Source organism: Crocuta crocuta, unplaced genomic scaffold (assembly GCF_008692635.1).
Source record: "Crocuta crocuta isolate KB4526 unplaced genomic scaffold, BGI_CrCroc_1.0 scaffold27, whole genome shotgun sequence".
Taxonomy (NCBI): domain Eukaryota; kingdom Metazoa; phylum Chordata; class Mammalia; order Carnivora; family Hyaenidae; genus Crocuta; species Crocuta crocuta.
Genome location: NW_027532250.1, coordinates 5,346,991 through 5,369,847, shown reverse-complemented (window position 1 = coordinate 5,369,847; position 22,857 = coordinate 5,346,991). Strand labels below are relative to the sequence as shown.

The following is a 22,857-nucleotide window of genomic DNA, read 5'->3' as shown; positions in this document are numbered from 1 at the left end:
TTATTACAATCTTGTTGACTATATTCCTTATGCTGTCCTTTTCATCTCCATGAATTAGTTATTTTATACCTGATGTTTCTTCCCTTTCATCCCCTTTGCCTGTTTCACACATCTCTCTCCTTCAACCTCCTTTCTGGCAACCACCCATTCTCTGTACTTAAGACTCTAGTTTTTGTTTGTTTGTTTGTAGATTCTACAGATAAGTGAAATCCTTTGGTGTTTGTCTTTCTCTGTCTGACTTACCTTACTTAGCGTAATACCCTCTAGGTCCATCCATTTTGTTGCAAATGGCAAGATTTCCTTCTTTTTTTTTTATGGCTGAATAATATTCTATTGTGTATACAGACCACATTTTCTTTTTCCATTCATCTATGGTTGGACGCTTGGGCTGACTCCATACCTTGACCTTTGTAAATAATGCTCCAATAAACATGAGGTGCATATGTCTTTTTGAATCAGTGTTTTCATTTTCTTTGGGCAAATACTCAACAGGACTTGTTGGATCGTATGACATTTTTATTTTTAATGTTTGCAGATGCGGGTTCTTATTCCTTACTAGAAAACATGACTTTATCCAAAAATGTAGCCGACATCAGAGGTTGGCAAACTATGGCCCCTGGGCCAGCCACCTGCTTTTAGAAATAAAGCTTTATTAGCACGTAGTTGTATCTGTTTGTTCATGCATTGTCTGTCCCTGCTTCAACATTACCAGGGCAGAATTGAGTGGTTGTGACAGACACTGAATAGCTTGCAAAGCCTAAAAAATATTTAGCGTCTGGCTCTTAAAAAAAAAAAAACTGTGTTGACCTCTAGCCTGATGACAGGATGACATCTGTAAGAACTACGGGAACTCAGAGTAGATGGTTTTTTTTGTTGTTGTTGTTGTTTGTTTGTTTTTTAGTCCATCTTAGTAAGTTCTTGTCTTTTTCCAATTCATTAGGTGACCTGCTATATCTTTACATTGATAATACTATAGAAGAGATGTCAAAAGAACTCACTAGCTATTTTATTCAAAGGGAGCAGAAAAAGAAGCAAATTTCCTGAAAATATAGGAATTTGTAGCTCATGGAAATTTACTTATTTATTTATGTATTTATTTCTGAGAGAGAGAGAGAGAGAGAGAGAGAGAATGAGTAGGGGAGGGGCAGAGAGAGAGGGAGACACAGAATCTGAAACAGGCTCCAGGCTCTGAGCTTTCAGCACAGAGCCCGATGTGGGGCTCGAACCCACAAACTGTGAGATCATGACCTGAGCCAAAGTCGGTCGCTTAACCGACTGAGCCACCCAGGCGCCCCTGTAGCTCTCAGAAATTTAATTGCCCCTCAGCTTTCCAGGCCCTTAAATGAGTAGTTCTTGTGGGAATTACATAGTTGCCCCATGTTCTTATGAAAATTTATCACATCCTCTTCAAGTAAGTACCCACTTGCCCTCCTAGGAAGAGATGACATGTTATGGGATATTACTGTATCTTTCATCATGTCTAGTAAGTTACCCTGTTGAATTAGTTTTGGAGTAGCAGTGCCACTGAGGGGGAAAAGAAATATGGTTTCTTTGCCAAGTAGTTAAAAACAGCCTACTTTAAAAAAATTTTTTTTAAATGTTTTATTTATTTCTGAGAGAGAGAGAGAGAGAGACAGCATGAGCAGGGCAGGGTCAGAGAGAGAGGGAGACACAGAATCTGAAACAGGCTCCAGGCTCCCAGCTGTCAGCACAGAGCCCGATGTGGGGCTCGAACCATGAACCGCGAGATCATGACCTGAGCTGAAGTCGGACACTTAACCAACTGAGCCACACAGGCGCCCCCAAAACAGCCTACTTTTGACCTCATAGGTTTGAATGCATGGTCAGTACTCCGTCAGGGAGATGAACGAGTCTTCTGAGAAGAGTCCCCCATGTTCCCAACTTGTATCCTATCATTTTAAGTAGCTTGTAGAATTATCTGGCTGAAATTCCTCCTTTCCAGTTTCGGGGAGACAGGAAGAACCTGTGTCTTACCCCCCAAACTAGGAATCCTTAGTCTCACGGAAGACTGAGTTTGTTGCTGAAGAAATTAGAGTTCTGAGTTTTCAGGGTCTCTGTCCATCTATTCATGCAACAATCCGTAGACAACCTTTTCCGTACCACACACTGAGTACGTAGAGGGGTGGGCAAATTAGACAACGTTCTTGACCTCACAGAGATGCAAAATCTAATGGGGGGAGAAATAATCACCAAGAAAGTACCCAGGTAACTATATACTTGTCACCTGTGATGTACGCGCAGCAGGGATGCAGGAGGTATCCCTTAGCTACGCAGAGTGGTCCGGGGTGCAGTGTCTGAGGACTTCACCCAATCCCTGAAGAACATCAGGGAGCTGGGTCTACCCTGGAGAGGGCACCCAGGTAGAGGGAGGGGTGTGAGCGGAAGGCTCTTATTTTAATTTTTTTGAGGGTAAAGCTTTTAATCTGGTGGCTGTGATTTGGAAGTAGACCCTGAATTCTGCTCTAGATGTGTTCTTGAATTAGCTGAATTTCAAGTGACTTCGCGTTTCCATCTCTTAAGCAGCAAGAACAACTTTGAAGTGAGTGCTTTATAAAAAACCAGGGGAAATCCTGTTAATATTTTTGATCAGAATTAATGGGAGAAAAATAGCTTTCATGTTAATAGCATCTCGTTTACAGAGATCTTGCATAATGATGCCCAAAGAATCTTAAGGGTCACTCAGCATCACCAGATTTGTGAAGAGGTAGGGCGGGGCAGAGTCTGTATAGAATTAGAATTCCATTCCGCATTTTTGTAATTCCAATCAAATACGCCAAATCCAGGATCATGTTACTTCCTTCTAAGCTGCCGACTGGAAGAAAACTTCCCAGTGATATTCGTGTAATTTATTGTGGAGTTAAAAAATAAAAATTAAGTAAAATAAAATAAAATTCTTTATTAAGCAATTTGTCCGAAACTCAACCGGACTAATTAAGCCTCTATGGATAAATATACTCATAAATATTCATGTTTTATCAAAGTCAAATACAGTGCAAATTCTGGTGTTCATGCACTAATAAACCCGAGTTATTAAATAAAATCTGTGCTTTACTCTTTAAATTAAGGTTCTATCCATTAATAAATGTTTAATAAAAATGTAAAGATGGGATATTGTGTGAAGAAGAAATACATCTCCAATACTTCCAGTTGAATCCCGCTCAGTGAAATGCAAATTTTATAAATTCCAATCCATCAAATTGAAATTTTACTATAAAAGGTTTTCATGGAAATAATAGCTGTCAACTATCAATTAATGCACACGGTCCCATTTTCCTTAAGTACGGTATTGAACTTTAATGAAAGGTTACTTATTCTATCAAATTGCTTTATACTTGGTAAGATTAAACTTAACCAAAAATTAACATCAGTATTCCACTAAGAGAGCGTGCAAACAAAATTCACCCAAATGACAGGGGAGCCTAAATGTTTTTGTTGCATGCAGAGAAATATGCTTCCAACACACATTTTAAAAAATGCCAAGAATTCATCTTTTAAACGGATGCTATCAGGAAATTTAACCCATTCTTCCCTGTATTTGTTTGCCTCCTTCCTTTGAGCCACACATTACATGTGAGTGTCATGTTCTGTTCTTTGTGTTTTGTGTATGCCAAGAGGGCAAAAGCTTAGCCCACCAGCAGCCAGCCAGTGGGGGATACAGCAGTGAGTCGGGGGACTTGGGCCCAACGTGTCTGGGTTCAAATTCCAGTTCTGTCATTCACGAGCTGCGTAATCCTGATCTAGCCGCTTAGTCTAACTGAGGCCCTAAGTTTTCATCTGTAAAATGAGAACCCTACACTTCTCTTTGAGGATTGCTCTGAATAGGAAGGAGAAAAGGATAAGTTGTCAGTATTCTCGTGCAGAAAGTCACAGCACGCCCAAATTAGATGTGCGTAAAGATGGCAACGTCTCAATGGATGTTTGCAGTTTTGCAAAATGAGACTTACTCAGATCTCCCGGAAGTAACAACATGCGTGTGTCATAATGAAGGCCGATTAGGATGATGCTAGTGACCCTGATGACATACTCTATCGCCTTCGAAAACTTCCTAAACACCAGGAAAGTTTTTCTTCCAAAAGCCATGTGCCTATCTGTGCGGAATGTCACTGAGTGATTCCTACTAAATAAGCAATAGAGTAGAATCAGGAGTTTTGGGTTCTCGTCCAGCTCAGGCACTAAGCAAATGCATGTCCTTGGACAATTCTTCCCCCTTTCTAAACATCAGCTTCCTCACCCGTGGGATGAGCAGTAGGCAGGTGTAAGTGTTATAGGCTAAATGGTAGGAAGGTGGGGGGGGGGGTGACTCTGGCCAAATGGTAGGCATGTGTGTCTTCCACAGGGCCGGCCCCTGCTCTGACCTTGCTGACTGTTGCCTTGCAGGAATCTGGACCAAGTATTGCCAGATCTGCAAGAAAAGTCAGAAATTCAGACTTGGCAAATAATTAAAAATGATTATTTAAAGCACTCTGCTCGTCAAAGAAAAACGTCCGTAGGAGGATTTTATGCTGCCCATTTGTAACTCTGGGCTGGATGTTTTCTTTTTTTTTTTTTTTAATTTTTTTTATGTCTTTAGTTTACTTTGAGAGACAGAGAGCGAGTGGGGGAGGGGCAGAAAGAGAGGGAGACACAGAATTTGAAGCAGGCTCCAAGCTCTGAGCGGTCAGCACAGAGCCTGACGTGGGGCTCGAACCCACGGACTATGAGATCATGACCTGAGCTGAAGTTGGACACCCAACCGACTGAGCCATTCAGGTGCCCCTGGGCTGGATGTTTTCTGAAAGCTCTGACCAGATCTGCACGTTTCTAATTTTAGGGAAGTCTCTGTTGTTTTCGCTTATTTTTTTTTTTTTTTTGATTTTCTACTCTATAATCCTGAAAAATGATTTACAAAACCTAAATAGATTTTGGCACGGACTAAGCTTAAACTGACTGCTTTCTATCACAAATTAATATTAACCAGAGCTTGTCAGATACTAAATATTTGTTTTAGGAATACACACAGCCCCGGCTTTCATCTGGGGTAGGCTCTAATCTTTGGCCTGTCAGTTCCGGGATATAGCACTGGATAAATCATGCTCTCTTGAACAGATAGATGCCAGGATGGTTGTGTACAAATGGAACAATGTGTCAATGAACACCAGAGGTTGGGTTACATCTACTATAAACATCGACATTCCTTTGCAATGAGCCCTTTTGCTGGTTAAGCACTTACAGCTTGGGAAGGTTTGATGCTTCTGTGCTCACTCAGGTTCTAATGATTTCAGATGTTTGCAATTAATGAACCATTAGATTAATTGGTGGGGCACCGTAAGAGGGGGTCTAAGAATTGGGTCAGAACTGTGGACAAGCCATTACCTGCAGTAACAGCAATCACCAGAGGCAAAACGGTGCGAAATTGAATTAATGATTTTATTCGCTGTCCCTCATCCCTCCCTCCCAGTGTGTTTTTTTTTGGACTTAAAAAAAAAAAAAAAAAAAAGGTAGTGCTGGCCAGTTGGGTAAACACAACAAGGGAGAAGAAGGCTGGAAAAGAAAAGAGAAAGAAAGATGGTCGTTTCCTATCCCTCCAGTTAAGACTTGACCTTCTGAAGACTGAACTCCTCATTGGTACCCCAAAGTGGCACCATTTCTCAGTGTCTGGCTGGATCTCTCTCTCTGGGCTTTCTTCCTAAGCTCCTGTGTTTTATTAATTATGTAACACATCGGTCATCTTAGAAAAATGATTAATGGTGCTTCAGAAACATGGAAATAAATAAGGCAGGCTTCAATATATGATTATGTAGGCTTGATGTAAACCCCAGGGTAGCCATCTTTTTAGAAGTATGCCAGGAGTTGAACACCAGCCCGTCGTTACAGTACTTAAAACCTGGCAGCGCCTGAGTTATCGCCCGGTGGTGGATGGCGCTTTAGATGAATTTGTAATTTGAAAAGTTAAATTAACCCTGAAATATATTATTCGTTGTCTGTTTCCTACTCAGGAAGGAGATCCTGATGTAAGCAGACCCTTACTAGGTGGCGTCAAGAGTGAGCTACGCTCAGATCCTTGCTAACTGGATGGTGGCTGTTCTTTCTCATGGCACAGAAAGTCAGTTTTTGGAAAAGGATACCGCCACCACCACGAAAACCTGTTTGCACGGAGAATTCTGGTGCTTTCTTTACAGCCTGTGCTGTTGTTTGACGTTTCGTTATGCGTTTGTATGCTTGTTTGCTCCTTTCTGGCCTCACTGCTGGAATGTGAACTCCATGAGGCCTGGGTCTCAGTCATTTTGTCCATGGTTCCGTCTTCACTGACCGCAAGAATCCCAGCCCACAGCAGACACTCAATAAATCTTGGTTGGGTGAATGCAGAAAGGAGTATTAGTTGTCAAGAGAAAATGACTTTGGAATTCCTGTGATTCTGGAAGATTGGCCAATAGAAATTGGCCCAGGCAGTGACCTTATTGCTCTGAGGACAGGCTCATTTAAGAGTTTCTTCATCCAGTCTTTGTTGAAGACTTCCTGGGTGCCAGGCTCTATTCCAGGTGCTGCAGGTACAACAGTTTACGATGCGCACTTCCCCCACCTCAAGGACCTCACCTTCTCACGGGGAAAATAGAAATCAAACACATAATTACACAAGGGATGAGTTGAACTAAAAGATAACTATTAAAATCTTTTTAAAAATGTTTATTTTTGAGACAGAGAGAGACAGCGTGAGCAGAGGAGAGGCAGAGAGAGAGGGAGACACAGAATCTGAAGGAGGCTCCAGGCTCTGGGCTGTCATCACAGAGCCCGACACCGGGCCCAAACCCATGAACTGTGAGATCATGACCTGAGCCGAAGTCAGATGCCTAACCCACTAAGCCACCCAGGCACCCCAGAAAGATAACTGTTTTGGAGAAAAAAAATACAAGGACCGTAAGAACATGTGATATGGGAGCCTTGTCCAGTTTGGAAGGACCAGGAAGGTTTCCCTGGAGAAGTAGCCCATAATCGGAGACCTCGTGGTAAACAGGAGTTGAGAGCACTCAGAGCAGAGGGAAAGCAGAGCAAAGGTCCTGAGGCAGGAGAAGCTTCATGTTGGAAAGACAGCAAGCAAACCAGTGTGGCTGCGGCAGAGAAAGGAAGACAGCGAGCAGTGTGAGACTGGAAAGAAAGAAAGAAAGATCTGGGTGAAGTTACTGGGTCGGTAAAGCATCTTGAAGGCTTCTGCCTTTATCCAGAGAGGCATGAGATGTCATTAAAGCATTCCAAGTAGGGTAGTAAGGTAATAACATTTAACATTTAAAATTTAAATTTTATTCAAGGGGTGCCTGGGTGGCTCAGCCAGTTGAGCATCCAATGTCAGCTCAGGTCACCATCTCACGGTTTGTGAGTCTGAGTCCCACGTCAGGCTCTGTGCTCAGAGTCTGCTTTGGGTCCTCTGTCCCCCTCTCTTTCTGCCCCTACCTGGCTCATGTGCTCTCTCTCAAAAATGAATAAACATGAAAAAATTTATTCAAGTAAATTAGAATTAAATTATTCTTAGATGTTGACAAGAGTCTGTTTTTAGTTTTTTAGTTATTGTTTTTTTGTTTTGTTTTGTTTTTGGAGGGGACTCGCTTACAAGAAGGCAAGTTAGTTACAGACACTCTTAAACTAGACTAAAATGATAAAGAGCTAATGGTTGGGATGGAAGGCCTTACCTCCAATTATCCATGCGTTAATCCAGTCCTACCCCAGAGACATTTTAGTCTGGGCCTATTTCTAATTTTTTTTTTTTTTTTACATTTTAAAATTTATTTTTGAGAGACAGCAAGAGACAGAGTGTGATCGGAGGAGGGGCAGAGAGAGAAGGAGACACAGAATCAGAAGCAGGCTCCAGGCTCTGAGTAACTGTTCAGCACAGAGCCCGACGCGGGGCTCGAACCCGCACACCGTGAGATCATGACCTGAGCCGAAGTCGGACACTTAACTGACTGAGCCCCCTAGGCGCCCCTGAGCCTCTTTCTAAAAGTAACTCAAATTTCAGAATTTTAATGAGATTGGTCTGTTTCATTTTGGATTAAATTAGAATTTGCTAGAGTGGAAGATGTTTGAAATTTGCTTTCTCCTTTTGTCCAACTTGCATAGATACGGTCTATCTGTGAAATTATTTGATCTGTTCTTTATTTGTACAACAAACATAAGCAGCTCGCACATGTCCTGCCTTAGGTGCCGGGGTTAGAAATGACCATAAAAATGTTGTCTGTGGGTCGTGAGTGCTGCTCAACGAGTGTTTGATGAATGGCGACCTGATAGATGGGGTATTCCCAATCAGGAGTGAATACATAAATAACACAAGCTGGTTCTTGTTAGAAGAGCTATAAGAGAAAGTCTGTGCTCTGGGAGAAATTAATCCTACAAGAGCAAAAAAAGAGGAGATCAGCTCAAATTCCTGAGACAACATTTGATATGGGCTTTGAAGAATCAATAGGAGTTCCTAAGCAAAAAGCACAGCATAGCACAAACAATGGCCAACATGTAACATTGTCTAAATCTTTGTCATTTTGTGATTTAACCTTTTGTGTACCCTAATTTTTGCCATGATCTTTTCTTATTATTTAATATTTTTATTTATATAGACTTTATAAGATTAGCCTTATCCTCAATAATAAGAGCTATGAAAGCATGGTTCAAGGTGCTCATTTTAGAGTTTCCTAATACACAAACATGATATTGATTGCGATCCACCGTCCGTGGCCCCTCCTCCCTCTTTTTGACAGAACCCCAGTGTGCTGGGTTATCCAAACTTCCACTCTCCACGCAATAACATGCTTCAAGGAAAGCTGACACATTTCCAATTCCAGAAGGTAGAACGTAACTAGTCTAAGCCAGTCATCAAAGCTTTAGTCCCTTCTTTGGTGATCGGTTCCAGCACAGTCATATGACCCAGTTCTGGCCAATGAGAGGTAAGGAGAGGTCCGCTGGCATATTTCTGGAAATGGTTTTCTTATTTGGAGGGTGATATTTCTGCATCCCTGGAGCTAGAGAAACTCATCTTGTGACCATGAAAGAAACCAGCCTATAGGTAAAGCTCACACCATAAGGATGGATGGAAGTGCAGACACATTGAAAGAATCTCTGTGTTCATGAATCATGGACTCACTCTCTGAACCAGTTGAGAATTGCTCTACGCCTGGGCCTCTTGCTCTATGAGACAATAGCGAAGGTCCAGATTGTAAATATTTTAGGCTTTACAGATCAAGAGGCAAAAATCAAAGACATTATATAGGTACTTATAGATCGAGAGGCAAAACAAACTTCTACCAATCATTTGTTGATGAAATTCAAAATATACTTAATAGGGTAGAAGTTTTTATAGCAAAGGTTTACTGATGAGAAGAGTGGGATTCCATTTTTTCCTCTTTTTCTTTCTTCAGTGTCCATCATCACTGAATTGTTTGCAAATATTCAGAACCGTTCCTGATTTGCAGACCATACAAAAAAATAGACAATGGTTCAGATTTGACTTGTGGGCTATAGTTTGGCCAACCCTTGTTTTAAGGCAATTTTTATTTTAAAAATTGTATTGGCTGAAAATTATTATTCATAAATAATCTCTACTTTTCATAGCCAAGGGCATCCTAATTGATACATGTTAAATACTAAAATAAAAATTTCACCATGAATTACACCAGCCCATCTTATATCCACCAAAGGCATGATTAGCAAACTTTAGGAAATAGCAGTTTACATTCATTAAGCACTTATTATGTGCCCAGAATTGGATTATATATACATATATATACACACATACATATATATATTTATATTTGTATTTATATTTATATATATATGAATGAATTCAATTCTTCCAAAAACCCATCAGGGAGGCATTATTATCATTGCCATTTTGTGGATGGGGCAATTATGTCACAGAACATTTAAATAGTTCTCTGCTAAAGTGAGGTGGTTGGGAACTCTATGCCACTGTGATGCTCACTATAGTCTTTCATCCCCATTTATGTGCAAATGAACCATATACATAAACTTGCTTCTGATTTGAACTTCCCAAACTAACTGGCACATCTCGGGGAAGTCAGATATAGAAACAGATGATGCAGCTTTAAAAAAAATTATCATTACATTTCTTTATGGTTAAAGAGCATCTGGAGCAATTTAAGAAGTTAGAAGGGGAATAAGATGTTTTACAACATAATATGCCCCAGGATTACCATACAAGTGGGAAACGTGTTAGTTGAATAATGGCTCTGTGCCTTCGGTTTTTTGGGTCTGCTTTTCCCAGATCTTGAGAACATTACTGCAGTGAGGGTAGCTCTTTATTTATTTAGTTTTGAAAATTTTTCTTTAATTCTAGCATTCCAGGGAATAATGCAGCACTCCAAATAATAATTCATCCTAGAAATGGAGAAATCCTCCCCTTCACAGGGGAGAGAACAAAGAATAAAAATGTGAATCATTAAAAAGCAGGGGAAAAAAACACAAAGACTGTAAATAAACCCCTGTAATTATGCATTACAAAAGGAAAGTCAACTCCAAATGGTTCAGTAACCTCATCACCAGCCTCACTAATAATCATTGCAATATTCTCTGTCTTTCCCTTAAGATAATGAGCAGCACACGCTGAAAAAAAAAAGTGTAAACACGAGCAACAATTTCTCATCTAAATACAAAACAAAAATGCAGTGACTCACCTTAAGGTTTGCTATCAAGCCCTAGTGCACAGAATTTTAATTTACAGTCTATCCCTTCCTTTAAAAGGTCAACCCGGGGGGGAAATACAAGCAAATTATGAAACTTCCCTTTCTAACTAGATGATACATTTCACCCGGACCTCCTCCAATGGTGGTCCCTTCGGAAAGGAACCCCAAGAATGAATACTTCAATAATGAACCGAATTTAAAGACAATAATTAGTAAACAGGTTTGTCATCTTTAAGGCTGTCCCCCCCGCCATTAACATTTCTCTAGTTCTTCAATTACGTTATAAATCAAAAGTAATACAAAAAGACAATGCAGTAATGAGAACGCAGTGGCTGCATCACAAATTCAGATATCAGCTTCTCCTTCCCTCCGCCACCCTTCTGTTCATTTATTTCACTTTCTTAAGCAGGGTAGCCACAAACACATCATCGTAATCAATGCTCCTTTTACCTCAGAGAATGATTCTTACGAGTTGAGCCAAGTAACAATGTAGAGAATAGGGTTTTGATTTTCTTATTCTCCACACCTGGCCTTTCTTCCCAGGAATTTATTTTGAAAGATCAAAAAAAAAAAAAATCTTCCTGGCCAGGGAGGCAAGGACGGAAGAGCATTATGCAAAACAGATGTAAAACAGTCTCCATAATCTTGCATCCTACTATTAATACTTTCTTTCCTTCTTGCCTGTCAAGGCAATTGATAGAATTCTGCCCTGGCCTCCTAGCTTTATGTTTCTTCTCAATTACGGTCTTTCCCCATAAAATTGGATCATCTCAAACATACCTACCAGGACATAGAAGGAAGGATAAGTCAGATTTTTTTTAGAGGTTTTATCTGTTGGAGTGGGTTAAACTGCTGTACCCTTTGAGCGCATCCTATTTGTTTGCTCCTTCCAGAAACCACGTGAGGCTCTGCTTCCTGGGTAATGTAACCTACTTCGCTGAAAAAAAGAGTAGCTCTCAGCTTCGTTGCATATACATGAGCTTGCGGTGTGTGTATCACACGCTCAGTTCGAGGCGTCTCTTTGCCTTGTGGCCCTGGCCAGCGCCAGCTCGATCACGTGTCCCCTCACCAGCTCCCCACGTGCATGTGGGAGGACGTCACTTAGGGCCGGGCCAGGTCAGTCGTGAAGGTTGGAAAGTTTATTTAAATTTTTCAAGACTGTTTTTGCGCTGCCGTAGCACATACCCGGCTTTGACCGCTGTCAGCCGCTTGTGTCCCGTCATCTGGCGGATTTTCAAGAATGCAACCTCTCTTTCTCTTTGCCCAAGGCCCCGCCCCCCTTAATTTTCATTAGTCCTTTAGTTCATTAGCTCGTTTGGCAAACGCCTCTCAAGTTCTAGGCATCGCTCTAGAAACTAGGGACACGGTGATGGACAAGAAGCTGTGGAACGTGCATTTTAGAGGCAGTTTCTAGAATAGAAACTCTCCAAAGCCTATTCCGTTGAGGGTACTTTACTGAACGCCTAAAGGAGCCTGTACTTGAGAAGGGCAATCCCTCCTGGGACGTGGAGCTAGAAACCACGATTCTGTTATGTACGAAGTCACTGTTTTATTCTTTCTGGGGCCACCGGTGTCAAGGCTCTCTGTCTTCTGCATGTCTGCCTTTCTGGGGCCATGTGCTGGGGCTGGGGAGGGCGGGGGCATGCCCCTCATGCCTTGTTTTAAGGGCATTTCTAAAAACGTTAAATTCCCCTTATTATTAATAAAATTAATTAGGTGTTCACTGTAGGAAACTTGAAAATAGAAAAAAATCACGAAAGGAAAATCCCAAATATTCTCATCACGTAGAGATACCTGCCGTTAATATTTCCATGCTCATGTTTGTGCAAATAAAAATGAGATCTTCTTCAACACATTTTCCCATTTTCCAAAATATAGTATGTTTTAAAACCCACGATACACATCCATTGTGTGAAGGAATATAGAGAAAAGAAAATGAAGCTTTTCTCAGAAATGCCCATCCTTCAGAGGTAAGCACTGATCACAGATTGGTATATATACGCCAGCTTTTCAAGAGATGGAGGTGTGGTTATGTATTTTTTTTAAAAATATTTTTATTTATTTCTAGGAGAGAGAGAGAGAGAAAGCGTGAGCAGGGGAGGGTCAGAGAGAGAGGGAGTCACAGACTCCAAAACAGGCTCCAGGCTCTGAGCTGGCAGTCAGCACAGAGCCCAACGCGGGGCCCGAACCCATGAACCACGAGATCATGACCTAAGCGAAAGTCGGACGCTCAACCGACTAAGCCACCCAGGTGCCCCTTGGTTATGTATTTTTCTATGCAAATATCAATGCAGGCCATTCTTTTATATTCTTTAATTTTTTATTTATTTATTTATTTAGCATTTATTCAGTTTTGAGAGACAGAGAATGAGTGGGGAAGGGGCAGAGAGAGAGGGAGACACAGAATCTGAAACAGGCTGAGCCATCAGCATAGAGCCTGATGTGGGGCTTGAACCCACAAACTGTGAGATCATGACCTGAGCTGAAGCCAGATGCTTAACCGACTGAGCCACCCAGGCACCCCTAACATTTATTTTTGAGAGAGAGTGAGAGAGAGGGAGAGAAGGAGAGAGGGAGGGAGGGAGAGAGGCAGAGGATCTGAAGCAGGCTCCAAGCTGTGAGCACAGAGCCCAATTCGGGGCTCAAACTCATGACAGTGAGATCATGACCTGAACTGAAATCAAGAGATTTGGCCACATAACCAACTGAGCCTCCCAGTACCCCCATTCTTTTATATCCTTTAAACCTTTGCATAAGATTCCACTGAATGGATATATCATGATTAAATTAAGATTCCCTTTCACTGGACATTTGGGGCATTTCCTTTTTGTTTTTTGTTTTTGTTTTGTAATTATTAATCAATTTTGCATAGTTGTCCAAATAGTTCCCTAAGATATACTGCCACATCGGAACCAAGAGATGCCATTTTTTAACCAAATAGAAGGGAGACCATAGTGGGTGATTAGGTATCAAAGAGATAAACCAAGTAAAATAAGCAAGCAAACAAACAAAAAACCCCCAAGACCCGCAATATTGGGAAGTTCTTATGTGAGAGTGAGAATAAAAAATGTAAGAGGCAGTACCTGAAGACAGCAAAAGCAAAAGAAAAAAAATAAAACCCAGCACTTCTTTGAAAAGAGGCATCTACAAATTCAGAGGTGAAAGCTGATGGCAGAGTTGTCTGTTTTCTCCAGATTTCTGACATCTGTGAGGCAGACACAGAACTCACTGCTGCATCATCTAGACTTCCTGATACAAATTCGTTGTTTTGTGCACCAGCCCACGCATGGGCAGAGGGTTCGTTCCTGAGAAGATCCTGCCATTTGTGTGTTAAGTCTACACCGGAGCATGGGACAAATCCTGCTGTGGAAGGTCAATGCACCTTGAAAAGCTGAGGGGCTGTGCTTTGTGAAAAGTCCAAATACATACATTGTCATTTGAATAAACCGCACACCTTGGGGGGCGCCTGGGTGGCTTAGTCAGTTAAGCGTCCGACTTTCGCTTAGGTCATGATCTCGCGGTTCGTGGGTTCGAGCCCCGCGTCGGGCTCTGTGCTGACTGCCAGCTCAGAGCCTGGAGCCCGTTTCAGTCTGTGACTCCCTCTCTCTCTGACCCTCCCCTGCTCACGCTGTCTCTCTCTCTCTCCTAGAAATAAATAAAAATATTAAAAAAAAAAACAACCGCACACCTTGGGAAGGAGAGTGATTATGTTGTAAAAGGATCCTTCAATTTTAGGGCATTTAAAGTGAGACATTCTCGTAGTGAGGCAAAACTTCAACACATCTTAAAGATTTGATTTTAAGATCACTCGAATCATTTATTGCAGGTGCTTTCGACGACCCTACTTGGGGAGGCAGTGGGTATTGGTCACACGTATTTTCTCTGTCACAAAGATGGAAGGTAACATTTTGTATGTTCATGTTGCTTTTCCATCCAGTTTCTATTTATTGCTTGAATTTTCTTCAGCCAATGAGGAAAGATATACTCAGAAGTTGGTCCACACCTACTGCCCTAGTGTGATTTTGTGATTCTATTGAAAAGTTGAGGAAGGCAGGGGCACCCAGGTGGTGGCTCAGTCGCTTGAGCGAGAGGCTTTGGCTCAAGACGTGATCTCCTGGTTTGGGAGTTCAAGCGCCATATTGGGCTCACTGCTGTCAGTGCAGAGCCTGCTTCAGATCCTCTGTCCCCCTTCCTCTGTTTCTCCGCACTTGTGCTCTCTCAAAAGTAAATAAAAAATATATATCTTTTAAAGTTGAGCAAAGTTTACTCAACAAGGGTTGAAAACAATGTTACTTGATCTTTTCATCCCTACTGTTCATCTGTATGTACCGGGGTGGAATTATTCTAAGCACGCTGAATCTATATACTGCCTCTGAGTCTCCATTCATTTTAATAAATTCCACTATATATTTTATATATATATAATATATATATATAAGAAATATTAAAGAAAAGGGAAAAGCAAAAGTTGTACTTATTAAGAAATCCCTTTTAGCCAGTAGGGTTCCCACAGAATCTGGGGACATCAATAGTTCCTTAACTGCAAAAATATTTCCTAGTCTTGTGAATTCGAAAAATCTCTGAAGTCCAATATGGATCCCAAACACACGGGTAGGATTAGAAATAGCATTCTCAATAAAAAATGCATAACAGAGCAGGACATGAAATAACGTATTTCTCTTTGAAACTATGAAAGCACACCGTGTTAGTCTGGAAACGTGCGGGTGAAATTTAAACAACCCCTGAAGACATCCATCTAATTTTTTATTTTTTCGAGTTCATTCTCAGTTGAAATTCTACTCTCTCGAAGTTTGTGTGGTTCCCAACTTCACACTCTCCCTTGCTCCTGTTTCCCTCAATTTCCTTTTCCTTTATGACCCTTTTTGGCTGCGTCCCTTGATTTATAGTCATTTGTGGGATTGCTCGCCTTTGCTTTATGGCAATTTCTGTCATACTGGTCTTGTCATAAATGACTACCATAAAGTGAGGTAAAATATCATAAAACATTAGTGAGTCCCTGATCCTCAAGGTTCTGCAGAATAAGCCCTGACAGCTTCCAACCATGGAAAAACAGATTTGGCCATTCGAAAGGGGCAGCATTTGGAAAAATAATAAAAGTCATAATAACGGTCGCTAAGGTTTACTGAATTCTTTCTGTGCGTGAATCACCACGTTAAGCTCACTTCGTACGTTACCGCATACAACCCTCCTTACTTTTCTGGATGGCGGATAATAATTTTATCATCATCTGTATTGTGCAGACAAGGAAACTGAGGCATGGAGAGGTTCGGCACAGCCACTAGGTGACAGAACTTTGATAACAGAGTTCACACTTTGCTCCAGAGCCCATGCTCTTAACTAGTAGGCGTGGGGCTACTGCAACTCAGACCGAGTATGTGCAGCCGGTTGAGTTGATTGGGATGTGGGGTTAGCTTTCGGTAGACAGAGTCCATGGCCTATAAGTGCTCGTCACTGTCCTCAGCCTGCCTGCCCGCCTGCTCCAGCACACCGTGATGGAGTTCCGCCATATCGGGTGCACTTCCTGTCCTTGCCTGACGCTCCAGTCCCTCAATATGGCCAACATTGTTTCCTTCCCAGTGTGAAGGCCCCAACTTGTCCTTCCGAACCTCAGCGTTGCCAGCACTTCCTGGAGCCAGAACCCCCCAGAGCTGCTTTTGATTTCTCCTCTTCCCAACCAAGCCCTGAGCTTGCTGCCTGGGAGCAGGTGCATCTCCTATGGGTCCACACGTCTTTGTTTTACCTTCTAGAAGGTTGTAGTGTGAGCTGCTGTCCTCTCTGTCTCGAATGGCTAGAGAACCAGTTAATGCAGACATTCCCAACACCCTCTCTTCTGTGTTGTGCGTGGGAGCAGACGCCTTCATAAAACACACGCTGCCACCATGGGCTTCTTAGCCCCACTTGTCACTGTCCGTGGCTTCCTATTGCACTCTGACTCCTGCCTCCTCCGTGACCTTGTCGCAGGGCCTCGTCTCTGCCTCACTGGCCTCCCTCTAAACTAGAATTCTCTTCTAATTTAGAACCTTCACACCAGTGTTCCCCTCTGCCCGGAATCCCCAGCCCCTAAGTCTTACCTGCCTTTGTTCTTTTTTTTTTTTTAATGTTTATTTTTGAGAGAGAGACAGAGTGCGAGTCGGGGAGAGACAGAGAAAAAGACACAGAATCCAAAGCAGGCTCTGAGCTGTCAGCACAGAGCCTGAAGCGGGGCTCGAACTCACGGGGTGTGAGATCATGCCCTGAGCTGACGTCGGCCGCTTCACCGACTGAGCCCCCCGGGCGCCCTGGCCTTTGTTCTTTGTGTAGCAAATCCACTCTTCAGGGTTAGCATCACAGGTTTCTTCATCGTCCTTCTTTAAGTCTCTGCAACTGCAGTTGTTTCCGTCATGTCTCTGGTCACACTGTCTAGCGATTTGTCTACTTATTGATGATCTGTTTCCCCATCGAGACTCTAGGCTCCATGAAGACCAGACAAAACGCCTCTTGGCTTCACTAGGCCCGGCATTAGGCTGAGGGGCTGCCATGACAGCACACCGGGCCTGTGTCGGGTGGGTGTGCGTGGCGTTGTGGGTGTACATTTCCTGGGGTGCCAAGCCTGAAGGACCTTGGCGTGTCCTCTGTTTCTGGTTAAATATGTTCTCGCGGGAACGTTTGCCTTGTTGACATTAACACGGATGTTCATTTCATACATAGTGGTTGACTGAAGTACCGCAACCCTCACAAGCCTTGTCACGTGGGAGTAAGATGGTGCCCTTGGGGGTGCCTGGGGGGCTCAGTCGCCGAAGCATCTGACTCCCGGTTTCGGGTCAGGTCATGATCTCACAGTGATATCAAGCCCCATGTCAGGCTCGGCGCCCACAGTGTGCAGCCTGCTTGGGATTCTCTCCCTCTCTCTCTACTTTCCCACATGTGCTCTCTCTCTCTCTCTCTCTCTCTCAAAATAAATAAATAAACTAAAACTAAAAAATAAAAAAAAAAAGTGCCCTGCAGTGCAGGGAGGCGGATGGAGGGAGAATAAAAGGCAAGAATGGATCATAAGACAAATTAGGATGATGGGTTCTCTGATCCATTCAATTTTTTAAAAGAAATATTTGAGCATTTTGGCTATGGAAAAAAACAACAGGGAAAGAGAAGACAAATAAGAAGCACGAGGAAAAATAGAACCAGTGTGGTTTTTCTCTCTCTCTGTCTCTTACTTTTTTTTTTTTTTTTTTTGTTTGCCCTCTCATCTGCTGTCTTTTCCAAAAATCATTTTAGGTTTCTTCTGTCACATCCATAGTGAAGTGTAAATTGCAGTTTCCAAGATAGATGGCCATTTTCAGTGAATTTTAGCAAGGAACGGAATTTTATTTGAGACTGAAATTTGGCATCCCTCTGCCTCTTCATGCTGGGAACTATTTTTTGTCTTTACAAAATGCAATGAGACATAAATCCTGTTGCTTTTATTTCTAAATGGTGCTACGGCAAGCCGAAAATGGACTGGGAGACAGGAGCGTCTCCGAGCTCCGGCCAGCCTTGGCAAAGCTAATTTATAGCGCCTGTTGTACTCTGAAGGAGAAATCCAATCAGGGTCCTATAAAAATGGGAGGCTATTTTTAATTGTGCTCCCTTTCCATCCCCTTCCTCTCCTTGCGATTTTCTTTTCCCCCGGCATTCCTAGCTAAGTAGATTGCCACCCACAGGAAAGCCTGCTACACCCCACGGCTCACATTCGATGTGACACCGTTTGGAAAGCCGGCAACTCACAGAGCATATGGCGGACTTCAGATGGTTTTGAGGGACGTTTGGCTCAGGGTTTCTCATAGTGGGAGCACTCCTGGCACGTGGAACAGGCCAGTTCTTTGCTCTGTGGGACTGTCCTGTGCCTGGCAAGATGCTTAGCATCCCCGGGCCGCCAGTGTTTCATGCCAAGTGATGCCTCCAAGTCACAGTGACAAATCAAAGTACCCCCTCCCCAGTTCTAAACATTGCCCTTGGGGGGCCCTACGGTTTTGGGAGAAAAGTATCAAGAGGTTTTTCAATTTTTCTTCAGTCACCTCAAGATGGAGATTCCATATTGTGATCAGGAAAAAAAAAATGTCAGTAACAACATAACTCGGATGTTCTTAAGTGGTAGTAAGGACCGCAGTAATTAATATCTTTGGAGCATTTATCATGTGCTAGGAGCCATCAAAGCACTTTGTATGCATTTGCTCATTTGGTCCTCCATGAAATAAGTACTGGTGTTACAGTGAGATCTTCATAATAGCCAAACCCAAATATGTCCAAAGACCCACCCAGGGGTGACCCCGGAACCCCAGAGAAGGACATTGCTGACATCATCAGGAGGATTGATTCTGCGTTGTCTCCTGTGCCTCCTTTTCCCACTTCTTCTCCTTTTTTCTTTCCTCTTTCTCTTTCTTTCCCTGTGTATTAAACAAACAAACAAAAACTACTCTTTCTCAGTGGCTTCTTGCTCCCCATCCAGAATCGTTTAGGCTGGAGAGATAAACTGGATTTTCTTTTTGCTGGCTACAGCATTAACTAATCACAATTTAGAGGGTAGTTTGGGATTTTCAGCGCTGGGGTTTCTGGAGAGTTGGTGAAATTCACTTTGTGGTGGTGGTTGGGTGGAGGATCTCAGCAAGAAACATGGCGACCTTCCAAGGTGGCCAAAATGGGTCCAGCAGGAGGTGCATGTGACTGTCAGCTAGAGGAGAGATGGATCGTATCAGGATGACCCAGTCAGAGTAACAAATGACGCTTTCAGTGTGAGCCCCAACCCGAGGTCAGGAGGGCAGACGTTTGGAATCCAGGGGTTGACCTTCAGTTGAGTTGCTGTTCCCTGGGCAACCCCATGTGGCATCCTTGGGCGAAACCAGTGGGAGCTTCTTTATTCACTCACATGTTATGACTCTTCTGTGCCAGTGTGTGTGGAGACCTTCTCTGTGCTGAGGAATGGGTGTGCCGGGTGTGTGAGATGTGACCCCAGCTCTCTAGGAGTTCACAGCCTGGGAAATCAAGACATGAACAGCATCATGCCCTTTACAACTGAGGGTGATTTCTCAACCTCAGCACTAACACTGGGGGTCAGATAATTTTTGGGTCAGTGGGAGCCATCTCGCTCATTATAGGACATCCTGTTTCTTTCTAAGACCTGAAGTTTTAGCTCTATCTTTTGTTAGACCTGCTAGGGCCCCTCATACCCTTGAATCAGAGCAGTTTCTTTTTTCTTTCTTTAATTAAAATTTTTTTTAAACATTTATTCATTTTTGAAGGCAGAGAGAGACAGCGCACAAGTAGAGGAGGAGCAGAGAGAGAGGGAGACACAGAATCCGAAGCAGCTCCAGGCTCTGAGCTGTCAGCACAGAGCCTGACGCGGGGCTCGAACCCACAAACGGTGAGATCATGACCTGAGCTGAGGTTGGACGTTTAACCGACTGAGCCCCCCAGGGGCCCCCAAATCAAAGCACTTTCGTAAACAATGATAGTGACCTCCCTATGAATATTTTTGTTTTGAGCTGATAGGATGTGAGAGTTTCAAAATCTTTGTATTTTGTATATATACACATTCTTCATAAAATTAAAATACTTTAAACTTAAGGGGCACCTGGGTGGCTCATTCAGTTAAGTGTCCAACTTCGGCTCAGGTCATGATCTCATGGTTTGTAGGTTTGAGCCCCGCATCGGGCTCTGTGCTGACTGCTAGCTCAGAGCCTGGAGCCTGCTTCTGATTCTGTGTCTCCCTCTCTCTCTGCCCCTCCTCTACTCATGCTCTGTTTCTCTCTGTCTCAGTAAGAAATAAACATAAAAAAAATTTTTTTAAACCCTGTCACTACAAAAAGATAGATTGTATTGTGGTTAGCATGTTCTTCTAGTCAAGCTTTCAGCTACAAAGACTAGAGGTACTCTGAACTTGAATTCGGCCAGTAAATGGGCCCAGAGAGAAGGTAGCTGGGAGGCGTATGGTGCTTGGAGGCCTTGGAGTTGGTGACTCAAAGGGTAGAAAGTCGCCTGTAGAGGTTGACAGTAGCCAAGGCGTTACGATGTCAGACCACGGGACAGAGCCAGGAGAATGCCAGCTGCAGAGGGTACAGCTCCCAGAGCCACATGGCTCTGCATGTCATTGTATGTCCTTGGGGCCTGGCTCTGAGGCAAGTCCTGTTTGCCTTAATTCCCTTTGTAGTGTTACGAGAAACCCTAACACCTGAGGTAACATGAGCATGAGCCTGGACCTCCCAACTGGGAAAACAGATACTTTGATGACATCAATTTGTAGTGTATAATTGTGGGGGAGGGGAGAGAGGAAAGAGGAGAGACACTAGCTCACCTTTGGGGCAAATCCTTGCTTTGTTGAAGTTGATGAAACATTTGAAAGGTAATCTGTTGAAGGAACTGGAAATCTCTGGGCACAGGCTGAACCGCCATCGGGAGGCGGTCTTGAATTGTTGAGGAAGGTACAGAGGTTCATGAGAAAAAGTCTGCCTCTGAGTCAGTCAGTGGATTATTCATGGGCAGATAAGCAAGACCTAGCCAAGACAATAAGAGAAACAGTCAAGCATTGGAAGGGACTCCTTTCATATGTCATCTTCTCGAGGAAGGCCGTTTGGACACCTTTCTTCCCCCTTTAAGAATTTTGTCTCTACCATCCTCCGCAAACTTCTATTCTCCTTTACACTGCATTGGATTATAATGATCTGTTTACCCATATGTGACTTCGCGGGGCTCTGGGAACCCGAGAGGCAGGGCCTGTGTCTAATTCATCTTTATATCCACAGCCTCTAACCAATAACCTCCATATAATAGGCGCTCAATAAATTGTTGAGTGAATGAATGAAGGAATTCACTCCTAAGACTTACCTGTGTTCTTTTTAAGGAGGGGGAAAGAGTTCATTTTAACTAGAATATAGGTTTTCTTCCCCAAAGAACATATTGATAAAGAACAGCTACTGATTTCTTCTGAGAGAGAAAAATGATAGAACAGTCCCCCATGCTATATTTCAAACTTATGTCAACTTTTCTTTAAAAAAAAAAATGTCTGTCCACCAGCACTCATATCATTTTTCAAATTTCATGTCATCCTTTTTCAGATGCTGCCCATGCATCATTTTAGGCAGGGAGTATCCATCATGATAGAAGCTAAATGATTTTCAAAGCTGTCAGGGGGTGGACACCAAAAAGGTCCCCATTTCATCTGAACAGAGTGATCCGGGGCTGGTGGCCAGGACCCTGCTGGAATAGGAAAGGCAGCGTCCTGGGAGTGCTTCTCAAATGAGTTTCAAATGGAACAGAGGAAAAAAATCCATTCTAGAAGGTAGATATCAATTCTCCACATAGAATGTCACGCATGACACCCACCAGGATCATAGTTAGGCAATAGCTTCTTTAAAGAACAAGGTTTTAGGTAAAAGTTTGTGTGTCTCATGCCTATGTTTTCCTTAAAAATATGTCTCGATATTGTTTTGTCTAATTTTTAAGGGAAATCATGTTTACTTGCAAAATATAGAAAAAGGTAAGCAAGAAAATAAAATTTATGAATTATCCCACCAGGCAGAGATAGCCACGGTGAATACTGTTTCTGGTAAATTTTTCCTCTAGACACACACACACACATACACACAGACGTATATGTATCTATACACATTTATTTATTTTTATTTTTAATTTTTTAANAGAGAAACAGTCAAGCATTGGAAGGGACTCCTTTCATATGTCATCTTCTCGAGGAAGGCCGTTTGGACACCTTTCTTCCCCCTTTAAGAATTTTGTCTCTACCATCCTCCACAAACTTCTATTCTCCTTTACACTGCATTGGATTATAATGATCTGTTTACCCATATGTGACTTCGCGGGGCTCTGGGAACCCGAGAGGCAGGGCCTGTGTCTAATTCATCTTTATATCCACAGCCTCTAACCAATAACCTCCATATAATAGGCGCTCAATAAATTGTTGAGTGAATGAATGAAGGAATTCACTCCTAAGACTTACCTGTGTTCTTTTTAAGGAGGGGGAAAGAGTTCATTTTAACTAGAATATAGGTTTTCTTCCCCAAAGAACATATTGATAAAGAACAGCTACTGATTTCTTCTGAGAGAGAAAAATGATAGAACAGTCCCCCATGCTATATTTCAAACTTATGTCAACTTTTCTTTAAAAAAAAAAATGTCTGTCCACCAGCAC

The 22,857-nt window shown here is 42.6% G+C and overlaps 1 long non-coding RNA gene across 1 annotated transcript; it reads right to left on the bottom strand.

The window, feature by feature from the left end:
- Positions 1-10,275: 10,275 nt before the first annotated feature.
- On the bottom strand, positions 10,276-21,681 carry LOC144243340 (uncharacterized). The gene is made up of 3 exons (XR_013338623.1): positions 21,537-21,681; positions 21,007-21,205; positions 10,276-10,377 (listed from the first exon to the last, which is right to left on the bottom strand). It is a non-coding gene; the product is annotated as an uncharacterized LOC144243340 (long non-coding RNA).
- Positions 21,682-22,857: the final 1,176 nt, after the last annotated feature.